This window comes from Narcine bancroftii, chromosome 3, assembly GCF_036971445.1.
Source record: "Narcine bancroftii isolate sNarBan1 chromosome 3, sNarBan1.hap1, whole genome shotgun sequence".
Lineage (NCBI taxonomy): Eukaryota > Metazoa > Chordata > Chondrichthyes > Torpediniformes > Narcinidae > Narcine > Narcine bancroftii.
In genome coordinates this window covers 13,815,471-13,827,092 of record NC_091471.1, presented here as the reverse complement: position 1 = coordinate 13,827,092, position 11,622 = coordinate 13,815,471, and the positions used below count along the sequence as shown (strand labels likewise).

Genomic DNA, 11,622 nt, shown 5'->3' with positions numbered 1-11,622 from the left:
CCTATGGAACCTTTCGAAAGCCAAAATGACGTAAAGCGAAGACCCATTCACTACTATGAAAGGCTATGTTTGTAAAAGCGAAAGCCCATTCAAATCCTCTCGTAAAAACGAACACGGGTTTTTTCATAAAAGTGAATTTTCATAAAGCGAGTATTTGTAAAACGGGGTATACCTGTAATTGGGCAGCATGGGCTCGAAAGGGCCTGTTACCGTGTTGTATGTCTAGAAATGTAAATTTAAGGGACAGTAAAATTGATGGAGGTGGGAGGTTACCAAAAAATTTAAAAGCTGATGTTCAGCGTAGGCTTCTCGGCTGTCCAGTGGGAATATCGTGTGTTGTTTCATAAGTTGGCACTTGGTCTCATCCTGTCACTGGATGAGGCTGAAGACAGACCTATCCGTGCAGGAATAGTGGGGTAGTTAAAGTAATTGACCTCAGGAAGTTCAAGCTGAGAAGGGCAAACAGGGAATAGGTGTTTGGTGAACTGGTCACCCAATCTGCGTTTGGTCTCACCAAATATCAGCACCTAATAGCCTTAATATGCCTGAGATTGTCTGATCTTGGAAGCTAAGCTGGCTCAGGACTGGTCAGTACTTGGAGGGGAGACTGTCGAGGAACACCAGGTGCTGTAGGTTTTTGTGAGGGGCGCTGGACTAAGTGGAGACTCTCTGCCTGCCTTACGGTAGACTAAAGTTAAAGAATTTCATGTATGTTACATTCTAAATGTAGTATTACATGACAATATAAAACTTTTACTTTTACCAGTGGGTGGCAGATTCAGCAGCCTGGCATTCGTTCTCTCTCAGGAGTTTGTATGTTCTCCCCATGTCTGCGTGGGTTTCCTCCGGGTGCTCCAGTTTCCTCCCACCCTTCAAAACGTACCGGGATTGTAGGTTAATCCCCACGTAGATGCAATCACAAAGAAGGCTCGCTAGCGGCTATCCTTTGTGAGGTGTATTTGGTGTGTCACCAAAAACTCTCGCAAACTTAATACAGGTGTAGCTTGGAGAGGATTCTGGCAGGTTGCATCACTGCCTGGTATGGAGGCGCCAACTCACAGGCCAAGAATAAACTCCAGAGAGTTGTTAACTCGGCCTGCGACATCACAGGCACCAGACTTTATTCCATCGAGGACATCTACACGAGATGGTATCTTAAAAAAGCAGCCTCTATCCTCAAAGATCCCCACCACCCAGGCCAGGCCCTCTTCACTCTGCTACCATCGGGAAAAAGGTACAGAAGCCTAAAGACGGGCACTCAGCAGCACAAGGACAGCTTCTTCCCCACTGCCATCAGATTCCTCAATGATCAATGAACCAAAGATGCTGCCTTACTTTTCATGCACGATTTTTTTATTAGTAATGTCGTAATATGGTTTATCATATGTGGTTTGCACAATGACGCTGTTTCAAAGCACCGAATTTCACGACTTGTTCACGACAATAAATTCTGATTCCGATTCTGTTTGGGCGGCCTGGGGTCGAGGGTCAGAAGGATCTCTTACTGTGCTGTGTGTCCACATTAAAATAAATTAAATGGAAGGGGAGCCACTCTCATTGCAGTAGATTTTAAGTAGAATGAGTGCAAAGGAATTCAATCAAAGTCCAGCTGTCACTATGGAGACATGAGAGGTCACTTTGCCTGTCAGAATATCTGGGAAGGTTATTTTATTCAGGACATTGATTTGACTGGGAGGAGGGGAGAGTTTTGCAGAATTCCTTCCCATTTTGGGGATTGAGATCAAGTTGTTTGTCAGTGTGCAGGGAGCAGTTTAAAGGCAGGGGTTGGCTGGGGCAATGCAAAGATCCTGCATCTACCACATGTTCCAAACCAAGAGCTGAAAAAAAGATAATATCAAAAGCTATTCAGCCCATCAGGTCCATACTGTTTCTCTGCCAGAGTAGTCCTCTAGTTTCTCTGTAGTCTGGTAAAAGCTCTCCTCTCCAGTTCTCTCCTGCTGGCCACAATGAAACCTCCCTCAAACACATCTGCAGGCAAAGCATTACAGGTCCTAACTCTCAGCTCCAGCTACCCTGGTTGAATTGTTTATTGTCATTTGCATCAACATGCAGTGAAAAGCTTGGTTTTGTGTGCTTTCCAGACAAGGCACACCATAGTTAAGAGCAGCAGGATGTGCAATAATGAAACAAAAGTGTGGTGTTAACAGACAGTCACAGAGTTACAAAGTGCAGGGCATTGAGAAAAGCCCAGTTACCAATGGGAAGTCCATTCCAGAGTGTTAACAGCAGGAACGAAACAACCCTTGAATCTGAGCAGACAAACAAAAATTGCTGGAGGAACTCAGCAGGTCGGAAAGGATCCCTGGTAGAAATGGCCAGTCAGCGTTTCAGCTTCTGGATCTGGGGGTACCAACCCAAAATATTGATTGGCCATTTCTACCAGGGATCCTGTCTGACCTGCTGAGTTCCTCCAGCAATTCTTTGTCTGCTCAAGACTTCAGCCTTAACTCTGATCCTCTGTGAAGATTTCGCATTGTCATCCTGACCATGCGGTTTTTCGGTCAAGTGCTCCCAAAGACACGCTGATAGATGAATTGGCTACTGTAAACCAGGTAAGCGGTGAGGGAATTACAGTTGATGGCATGTGTGAGAGGGAATATGTTCCATAGGAAGAAGGGGAAGGAGAATGATTGGCCAGTTTAGGAGCTGGCATGGACATGATTGGCTGAATGGCCTAATTCTGAGGCACAGTAATAAGATAAGAATTATGTGCTGCATTTAAAAACAAAGGTTTTTACTGACTCATTGCCCGGTGAAAAGCTGGCATGTACTCGATGGTTAAGGATCATTCTTAAAGTTGTCACGAAATGCAATATGACACAACTTTCCTATAGTCTACCCTAAGGGAAAGATTCATGATCAGTAGAAGTTGCCCAGCACCTCTTACAGCCGGTGAAAGAGAAGCAAAAGAGAATCTACCCCAGGGTCACAGGATGTGCACGGCTTTGTCTCCAGTACTCCCGCAGTCTCTGCAGCCGCATAGCCTCAGTCCAAACCATCGGTAACCTGAGCTCCAGATGCACTCCTCCGACACAATTAGGAAGCCTCTACTACCCTCTCGCATCCCAGCTCCGATACCTGGTGCCCCTTCAGCCGGTTTCGAGCAGTCTGCAGCCTTGACCGTAGTTGCCAGCGTGGGTTCCTCACCTCGAGTCGCTAGCAGCCCGCCGCCTGTGTGTTCTTCAGCCTCAGAGCCCCTCACTGGTCCTCTGCTGTGGTCAACGCCCCGTGGGTCGTCCCATCTGTTTCTCCTTCTCAAATGGGCGAGTGGTCACCCCCGCACCAGACCTCTGCTTCCCCGGACTCTGCCACCCCTCGTGGAAACTGCCGATCATAAGCACCGTCATCTTGGGCCATATCCAACAGTCACGGGATTTTAAAGCCTTGTTATCACCAATTTCTCCATTTCAATTGGTGTTGAGTGAAAGATGTTATGATTCTGTGAACTGTGTTACCGATTTCATGGGGTGAGAGGGTTTGGTTTGCCTCTTGTTCGGTCAGTGGTTACGTTGCCCAGGTTGTCCTTTGCAGCTGGTGAAACTCAGAGGCTTGTCTTTGAGTCTCGAATGAGCCCTTTGTTCAAGAGCGCGTCTTCAGTCTACCCTTTAATCTGCCTTTCAACATGTTGAAATTGATAAGGCTCAGGTTGCAGGATTGCAAAAAGGTTCCTTTCATGCTGGTCCACTGTCCCAGCGGAGAGTGAGGTGAAGGTTACTGATGACTCACTGGACTCCCCTGTGTTGAAGCATCTTGGTGGTGTTAAGAGCCCAGAGGACCCCAAAACCCAGCAATGTAATAGATATTCACCAAGACAAAGTTGCTTTTAATGATCTTTAAACATGAAAATAAATCAAACTTTAACTTAACACTATTGACTGAACTAACCGAACTTAACCCCCTTCTAATTCTAAGCGCACGTGTGTGTAATGTGTGTGTCAGTTCAGAAACATTCTTTGATTCACAGTCCCATCTCACTTCTCATTCCTCCAAGTTCACTGGTTGCAGGCAATTCTTATACTGTGCACAGAATTTAACATTTATAAAGTTCACCAGCCTTTGGGGCTTGAAAGGTAAATGGTTACCACTCATGAAGGTTCTTGTCAGTTTTCCAAGAGAAATATGTTGTTCCAGGACATCCACAACTGATGTACTTCCATCAGCCACTCCTGTGTCTTGCTGACAAAACTTGCCCCTTCAGGGTTCTTCAGATGATAACCTCTTTCTTTCAGGTCACCAAAGAGTTCCTTTTTGTTTCCATTATTCCAAGTGAAACATTAGCAAGCCAGTCCTCTCCTCTTGCATGAACCACAAGGGCTTTGACCAGGCCGATTTCCAAATGGGCTTGTCAGCTTGTCCTGTTCCAGTCCCAGCTACTTCTGCTGGCTGTAACACTGTACCAGTGATCTCTGTATCTCTCTCTCTCTCTCGATGAGACAAAGCCTGTTTGACTCTCTCTGCTTGCAAAACCACATGATCCTCTTACAACAGCAAGCGCTCCTCCAGACAATCTGCGGCTCCAACAAGCTCTTTCATCCGTGGCCTTTTGTAAACAACAATCCATTAGTGGAGTTTCTTGAGCACTCTTCAAAGTTCTTGCAAAAGCTGTGGAGCCGATACGTCTACCATGGGGCAGAGCTCCAGTATTTTAAATAAGATCTGTTTTAAAGTGTTTGTATGTGACCTACTCTAACAAACCATTCCCAATTTATCTTCCAAAAACATATCTATATATTTTCTGTCACAGTAGTGTTTGGAGAAGTAGTTTTAATAGTAGCTGTGATCTTGAATCAAAACCCCATACTTATAGAAGCATAGAACATTACAGCACAGGAAAAGGTGAAATAAGAATGTGCTGAACTATTATTCTGTCTCGTCCTACTGACCATATCCCTCCCATCCATATATCCATCCAAATTTTTCATAAATATTTAATTGAGCCCGCATTCAGCTGGCAGTTTGTTCCACACTCTCTGTGTGAAGAAGTTCCCCCTAATGTTCCCCCGAAGCTTCTCCCCTTTCACCCTTAACTCATGTCCTCTTCTTTGTTCCTCTCCTAACCTCAGTGGAAAAAGCAAACTTGCATTTACTCTAATTACGCCCATCATACCTCTTTCAAATGCCAGCCCTCCGTTCTTCTGCACTCCAGGGAACTAAATCAGCATATGTTTAATCTTTCCCTGTAACTTATTGTGTGAGTTAAGCTCATTGTGGGCCAGACCAAATGGTGATTCAATGAATACAGCTGAGAACAAAGCCAGGTGGACCACAACCTTTCAGAGCACTTGAAATGCTGAGATACAAGTCACGGCAGTTTCTGGGACCCAGAGCATCTTGTGGGGTGTGTGGGGGTGGGAAGGAATTGTCAATAGAATATTACAGCACAGGCCTTTCAGCCCATGATGTTTTGCCAATATGTCCTGCATCGGACTTGTCAGCCACAAACGAGCCTGCAGCTGACGTGGACTTTTACCCCCTCCATAAATCTTCGTCCGCGAAGACAAGCCAAAGATAAACCTAGTCAACAGTCGAAAACTTCCCAACCTCATACCTATAAACCTCTATTTTTCTTGCATCCATGTGCCTATCGAAGAGTCTTTTAAAATTCACCACTGATGCACCATCAATGACTTCAAAAGATGAGAAGTTGTCTAGAAACTGATAGGCTTTTATTAACAACAGAGTGGAGGCACATTCATGCTGGTCGACTATCCTGGATTGTCCTGCACAGCCACCTTTATTCAGGGGTCTGTGGGAGGAGCCTCAGGTACAGTCAGCAAAGAGCATGTCCGGATGAACTAACAGCCAAAACATCTATACAGTGGTTTACCATACCTACCATATCAGCCTCTACCACCACCCCCTGCAATGCATTCCAGGAAAACACTGCTCACTGTCTTTAAAAAAAAGAAAACATGCCCCTAAACTTTCCTCTCCTCACCTTATAGAGATGACGTCCAGCATCTGCTACTTGTCGCCAAGAGGAAAAAGGGGGCTGGCCCCCCCCTCCACCTTGTCTTAACCTTGTGAATAATTCAGGTCGAGACTGAGAGTGGGGAGGGAATGGAACTGCCATAAAGGAGAGCGGGAGGAGGGGTGAGAGAGAGGGGCCAGTCGGTGACGGGTGGGCTGTGGAAGGGTGAGACAAGAGGGGGAGTGGTAGAGTTTGTCAGACAGGCAGGTGATGGAATGAGTGAAACACAAAAAGTCTGCAGATGCTGTGATTGTAGTGAAAAAACAGAGATGCTATAGGATCTCAGCATGTCTTACAGCGTCCGTAAGAGCTAAAGGTATTACTGACGTTTCAGGCCTGAGCCCTTCCTCGAGGTATGAGTAAAAAGCAGGCAGGCGACTGAATTAAAAGAAAGGACAGGGGGAGGAGTAGAGACTAACAGACAAAGGACATTAATTGGATATGGAAAGGTGGGAATTGATTGGGGGAGGGGAGGTGGTTGGTTCGGTGAAAGGAGAGCTGGGGAAAAGAGGGAGACAGATGAATAGATGGGGTTAATGGAAACTGGAGAAGTTGATGTTAATGCCATCCAGTTGGAGGGTGCCCAGATGTTGTTTCTCCAATTTGCGGGTGGTTTCATTCATGAGACCATTGTCAGGCGTGTCAGCAAAAGAATGGAGGGAGAATTGATATGGGTGGCCACTGGGAGATTCACACTATTGCGACAGATGGAGCCGAAGAGCTCAACGAAGTGACCTCCCAGTCTATGCCCAATCTCTCCGACGTAGACAGAGGGAGCACCAGATATAGTAGATGACCCCTGTAGATTCACAATGCTTCACTTGGAAGGGCTATTTGGGGCGCCAAATAGATGGAAGCAGACAAGTGCAAAGCAGCAGGGGGATCAGAGGGTGAATATAGAGACAACTGGTGGAACGTGATAAGCAGGGATACAAGCAATTAGTGCTGGACGATGCTAATAGAAGGAGAGATGGAACCAGGTGAGGGCAGAAGGAAGGATCCTTTAGGTAAAGTATGTGCCCTTTCATACAGTTAAAAACCTGAATGTAAAGACAGAGATTCTCTGCCCTTATGTCGGGAGACTTACCTCCATGAATGCGCCCTGGCAGTGGCGGAGCACTGCGCTCCGCCACCTAGCATGAATATAATGCCGCTGAAAGCGGCTGGCTAGGGTTGGCTGATGACGTCGCGATGATGCCATCAACCCGCAACCCATATCACTCACCCCTCTCCCTCTATGACCCCCTCAGGGCTGGGGCGGCTGGCGGGGGGTGGCCGGCAGGGGCCATCAGGGCAGGGGTGACCGGTGGGGGGCTGTCAGGGCAGGGTAGGCCGTCAGGGGTCGTCAGGTCATGGGTGGCTGGCAGGGGTCATCAGGGAGTGGCCGGCATGGGCGTTGACAACCCCACCGGCCACTCCAGCACATCCTTGGGCCGCTTCAGCCTTTGGGGCCGCTCGTCAGTAGCAGCTTAATAAATGGCAGAGCAATGGCCATCTTCCCTACCCATAAACCCCCACGCAGCTGGAACCATTCTGGGAAATGCAGAGTGGTTCCGATTGCGTGGGGGATTATGGGTAGGGAAGACGGCCATTGCTCTGCCCCATATTTACGATGAGGGGTGACATGGCAACAGTCGCCCTGCCTCCATCGGCTGCAGACGATGCACTGAGTCGCTGTTCCACTTAAAAGCAGCACTGGTGCACTTAACTGCTCTATGAAGAGGTAAGTTTAAAATTTTTATCCACCTCTGCAGCTGGCCTCGAAGTGGAGTCCCAGCGTGAAACCCCCTTCTGGGACCAGGAGATAAAGGGTTGAAAATCGGTCATGAGAACTAGCAGCAGGAGTAGGCCATTGGGGCTCACCGAGTCTACTCCAGCAACCTTGCACAAGTCAGGGTCCTAACAAGAAGTGGAGTACCGAAGTCCTAAAGCAAACTTTTTAATCCAAACATTTTCTCATAGATTTGACAATAATAGATCAACTCTGGTGAATCTTTCCACATTCTGGTCCGTGCTCACCTCGTTAGTTTTCCTGCTGTGGTCTGTAGGCTGGGCGCGGCCATCTTGATTCCTATGCGCATCTGCGAGGCTTTGGTTGGTGAATCCGCGAATCTTCAGTTGGTGCATGCGTGGTGGGTTTGTGTATTGGAGTTCGGTTGGCGTATGCTTGAGAGTTAAGCGCCCTAACGATATTGAATTTGTGCCAACCGAAGACTCCTGCAAGTGCACAGGAATCAAGATGGCCGCTCCAAGCGTATGGACTCTGGGATGCTGACTAACAAGCATGCCCTGTATCCCTGTTTTAGTTTGTCAAACACAATATAAACCTCGTAAATTTTATATTTTTTACTTTTTTTTTAATTGATCATCTGTGTGGATGAACATAAGTCTCATAGGACACAAATCTAACAAACTGAGCGCTCAGCAACTTTCTGCAGCAGTAAAAGTTCCACAAGTTCATAACTCTCTGAGTGAAAAAGTTTCTCCTCATCTCCATTCTAAATGGCTTCCCCCTTATCCTAAGTCTGTGGTCCCTGGGATGGATCTCCATGGATGCTGTCTGACCTGCTGGGGCCAACATTTGTTGCCTGCTCCCATGTGTCTCGGGTTGGCGATGAGCCACTGCCTTGACCCAGCTCTGCGTGGTGAAGGTGTCTCCTCGATGTGGTCCTGAAGTTGTGAGAAGTCGGACGAGTCGCTCGGCTGACGGGCAAGTGGTGCCGTATCTGTCAGTGCTGAACGATCCCTCTGCGTGAAGTTTCACTACCTCCCCTCTCTGACCTGGTCTCGGCGCACTACCCCATATCCATTCCCCATCTTTGACCGCTGAGTGTAATGAAGACCAGGCATGCCACTGTGGGGCATAATCTGAAAGACTTGGCACTGAAGGGAACTTGTCAGTACATTTTTATCCATGTCGGCTGGCAATCTTGCTGATGGAGGCGCGGCAGGGAAGGAGCAGGAGATGGGAGGGATATGGCATGGATTGCAGTGGTCAGAACATCTTCAGGATGAATATTGAACTGGGAGCATTCCTTTTCTGACCCGAAACGTGGACTATCCACTTCTCACCACGGATGCGGCCTGACCTGCTGAATCCCTCCAGCTTCTCGTTTGGTCATGATTCCAGCATCTGACGTGCTCTGTCTCACTTGCAGCCCCAATAATGTCTGCCATTCAGTGGGACTGAGGCAGAGTTGCACCCTCATGCTTTTCACTATCCAGTGCCAACAAACATTTCCATGGCTCAAGTTTGAGCCAACCCGTTACTTTTCACACCATCCAGCATTTAACATCTCTCGCACAGTTAGTATTTTATTGATAAGCTTTGGGATCTGTATTGCTGGTGTGGTCAGTCGTAGTTGTTCTGGGAAGATGGGGGTGAGCCATTTCCTTGAGACACTGCAGTTTTTCAGGTGCAGGTAATTCTGACAAATTAATCTCAAACTTGACTGGCAGGCCTCTTAATGTTACCCTCCTTTACAATTCACTGTCTAACCGATGGCCATAGAATGTAGAACATAAACAGGCCTCTCGGCCCACACATGGGCGGTGAGCAGGATGTCCAAATCAGCCTGATACATATCCATTCCTTCCCCTTCAGATGCATGTCTTGACTGTACTTTCAGCCTGGGCCGCAGGAAACAGAATCTCATTGTATGTACTCTCACAATAAATTTGAACTTTGAACTTTTGTCTAGAAGCATCTTAAACACTACCATTGTGTCTACTTCCACCACCACTTTGGGCAGCCTGTTCCAGGCACTCACCACACTCTGTGTAAAATATTTGCCCCACTCATTTCCCTAAACTCCCCCTTTACTGCAACTCGTTCTCTAGTTTTTGCGCTGGGGAAGAGGCTCTACCAATGCCTCTCTTCATTTTATACACTTCTATTAGGGTGCCCCTCCATCTGCTATTAGGTCGCCCCTTCATCCGCTATTAGGTTGCCCCTCCATCTGCTATTAGGTCGCCCCTGGATCTGCTATTAGGTCGCCCCTTCATCTACTATTATGTCGCCCCTCCATCTGCTATTAGGTCGCCCCTGCATTTGCTGTTAGGTCACCCATTCATCTGCTATTATGTCGCCCGTCCATCTGCTATTAGGTCGCCCCTCCATCTGCTATTAGGTCGCCCCTCCATCTGCTATGAGGATGCCCCTCCATCTGCTATTAGGTCGCCCCCCTCTATCTGGTATTAGGTCACTCCTCTATCTGTGAGTGGAAAGAAAATGTTTGAAAACCACTGATTTAATCGTACCTGACTCATTATGTGCACGGTTTCATAACTCCAAAGGTAATGGGCCCATGACAATTTTTATCAAGCAAAATATTTCAGTAACAATTGGGTCCAGAGCAGTGATTCTCAACCTTTTTTCTCCCATTCATGTAACATCCTAAGCAATCCCGTACTAATCACAGAGCACCGATGGCATAGGGATTACTTACAGTGGGATGTGAGTGGAAAGAAAATGTTTGAAAATCACTGGCTCTACACAAAACCCTGGACCACCTGGACAGCAAAGATGCATACATCGGGATGCTCTTTATCGATTGTGCTCGAGCCGCTGTAATGGCAGCGCTGCCGCTGGTGTGAACCCACAGAGAGCGGGATGTGGAGACACAGCACTTCCATGGGGTCCAACCACCCATTTGGACTGCCGTGAACTCCGTACAGGCAACGAACAGCCCGTTAAAGGAGCCAACGATAGTTTCAGTTAAAATTCTGTGACCGCGGGGTCTGAATCCAAGATGGCGGCACCTATAATCAGCAGTGGTCACGAGGGGTCGCGGTCCCCAGGGAAGTGGATGAATGGCGCAGGGCACCAGAAATCAGGGAGAACCCACCCCCTCCCCCCATCTAAGAAGGAAGAGCAGAGGAAATGATCCACCGGACGGTGACCACAGTGGCGGACCAGTGAGGGGCTCTGCGGCTGAAGGACCCACGCATGCGGCTGGCTGCTGGTGACTCGAGGCAAGGAACCTGTGGAGGCTGCAGGCTGCTGTAGACTGTGGTCAAGGGACTCGCACCAGGCTGCGGACTGCTGGAAACAGACTTGAAACTGGCTGAAGTGGTACAAGGTATTGGAACCGGGATGCGTGAGAGTGCTGAGGGTGTTGAAGGGTTCCTTATGGTATCGGAGATTCCAATCTGGACCCTGGGTTGCCGATGGTTTGGACAGGACTGTTAGTGGCTGGAGGTGAATCCATGGACACTCGGTGACTTGGGTGGGGGGGTGGGGTGGAGGGGAAACTCTCCTTTGTTTCTCTTTCTTTGCAAGAGGCACTTCAGGCAATTTTTTCCGGTGGTGAATCTGTCTCCTTTACAGCAGAGAAAAGCACATTTTTTGTAATATGACACTTTTTATTACATGACAATAAATTGAATCTTGAATCTCATCAGCAAACTCCAAGACTTGGGCCTCAATACTGTGCAATTGGATCCTGGATTTCCTCACCTCCAGACCACAATCCGTGAGGATTGGCAAGAACATCTCCTCCACAATCTCCATCAGTACTGGAGCACCACAGGGATGCGAACCCTCATTCTACGCATACGTCTGTGTGGCTCAATATGACAACAACATACACAAATTTGCTGATGTTACCGCCGTAGCAACCTCTCATTGT

The 11,622-nt window shown here is 47.8% G+C and overlaps 1 protein-coding gene across 2 annotated transcripts in view; it reads left to right on the top strand.

Moving 5' to 3' along the window:
- The first annotated feature begins 2,124 nt into the window (after window positions 1–2,124).
- The window catches only part of adissp (adipose secreted signaling protein), a 150,254-nt gene continuing 140,756 nt past the window's right edge, over window positions 2,125–11,622 (top strand). Inside the window, exon 1 of one of the 2 annotated variants that reach the window (XR_011353255.1) lies at window positions 2,125–2,135. The gene's annotated coding sequence lies outside the window, so the exon portion shown is untranslated. Of the gene's footprint in view, window positions 2,136–9,546; window positions 9,557–11,622 lie in introns of those variants that run through there. The other variant, XR_011353254.1, reaches the window with a different exon arrangement.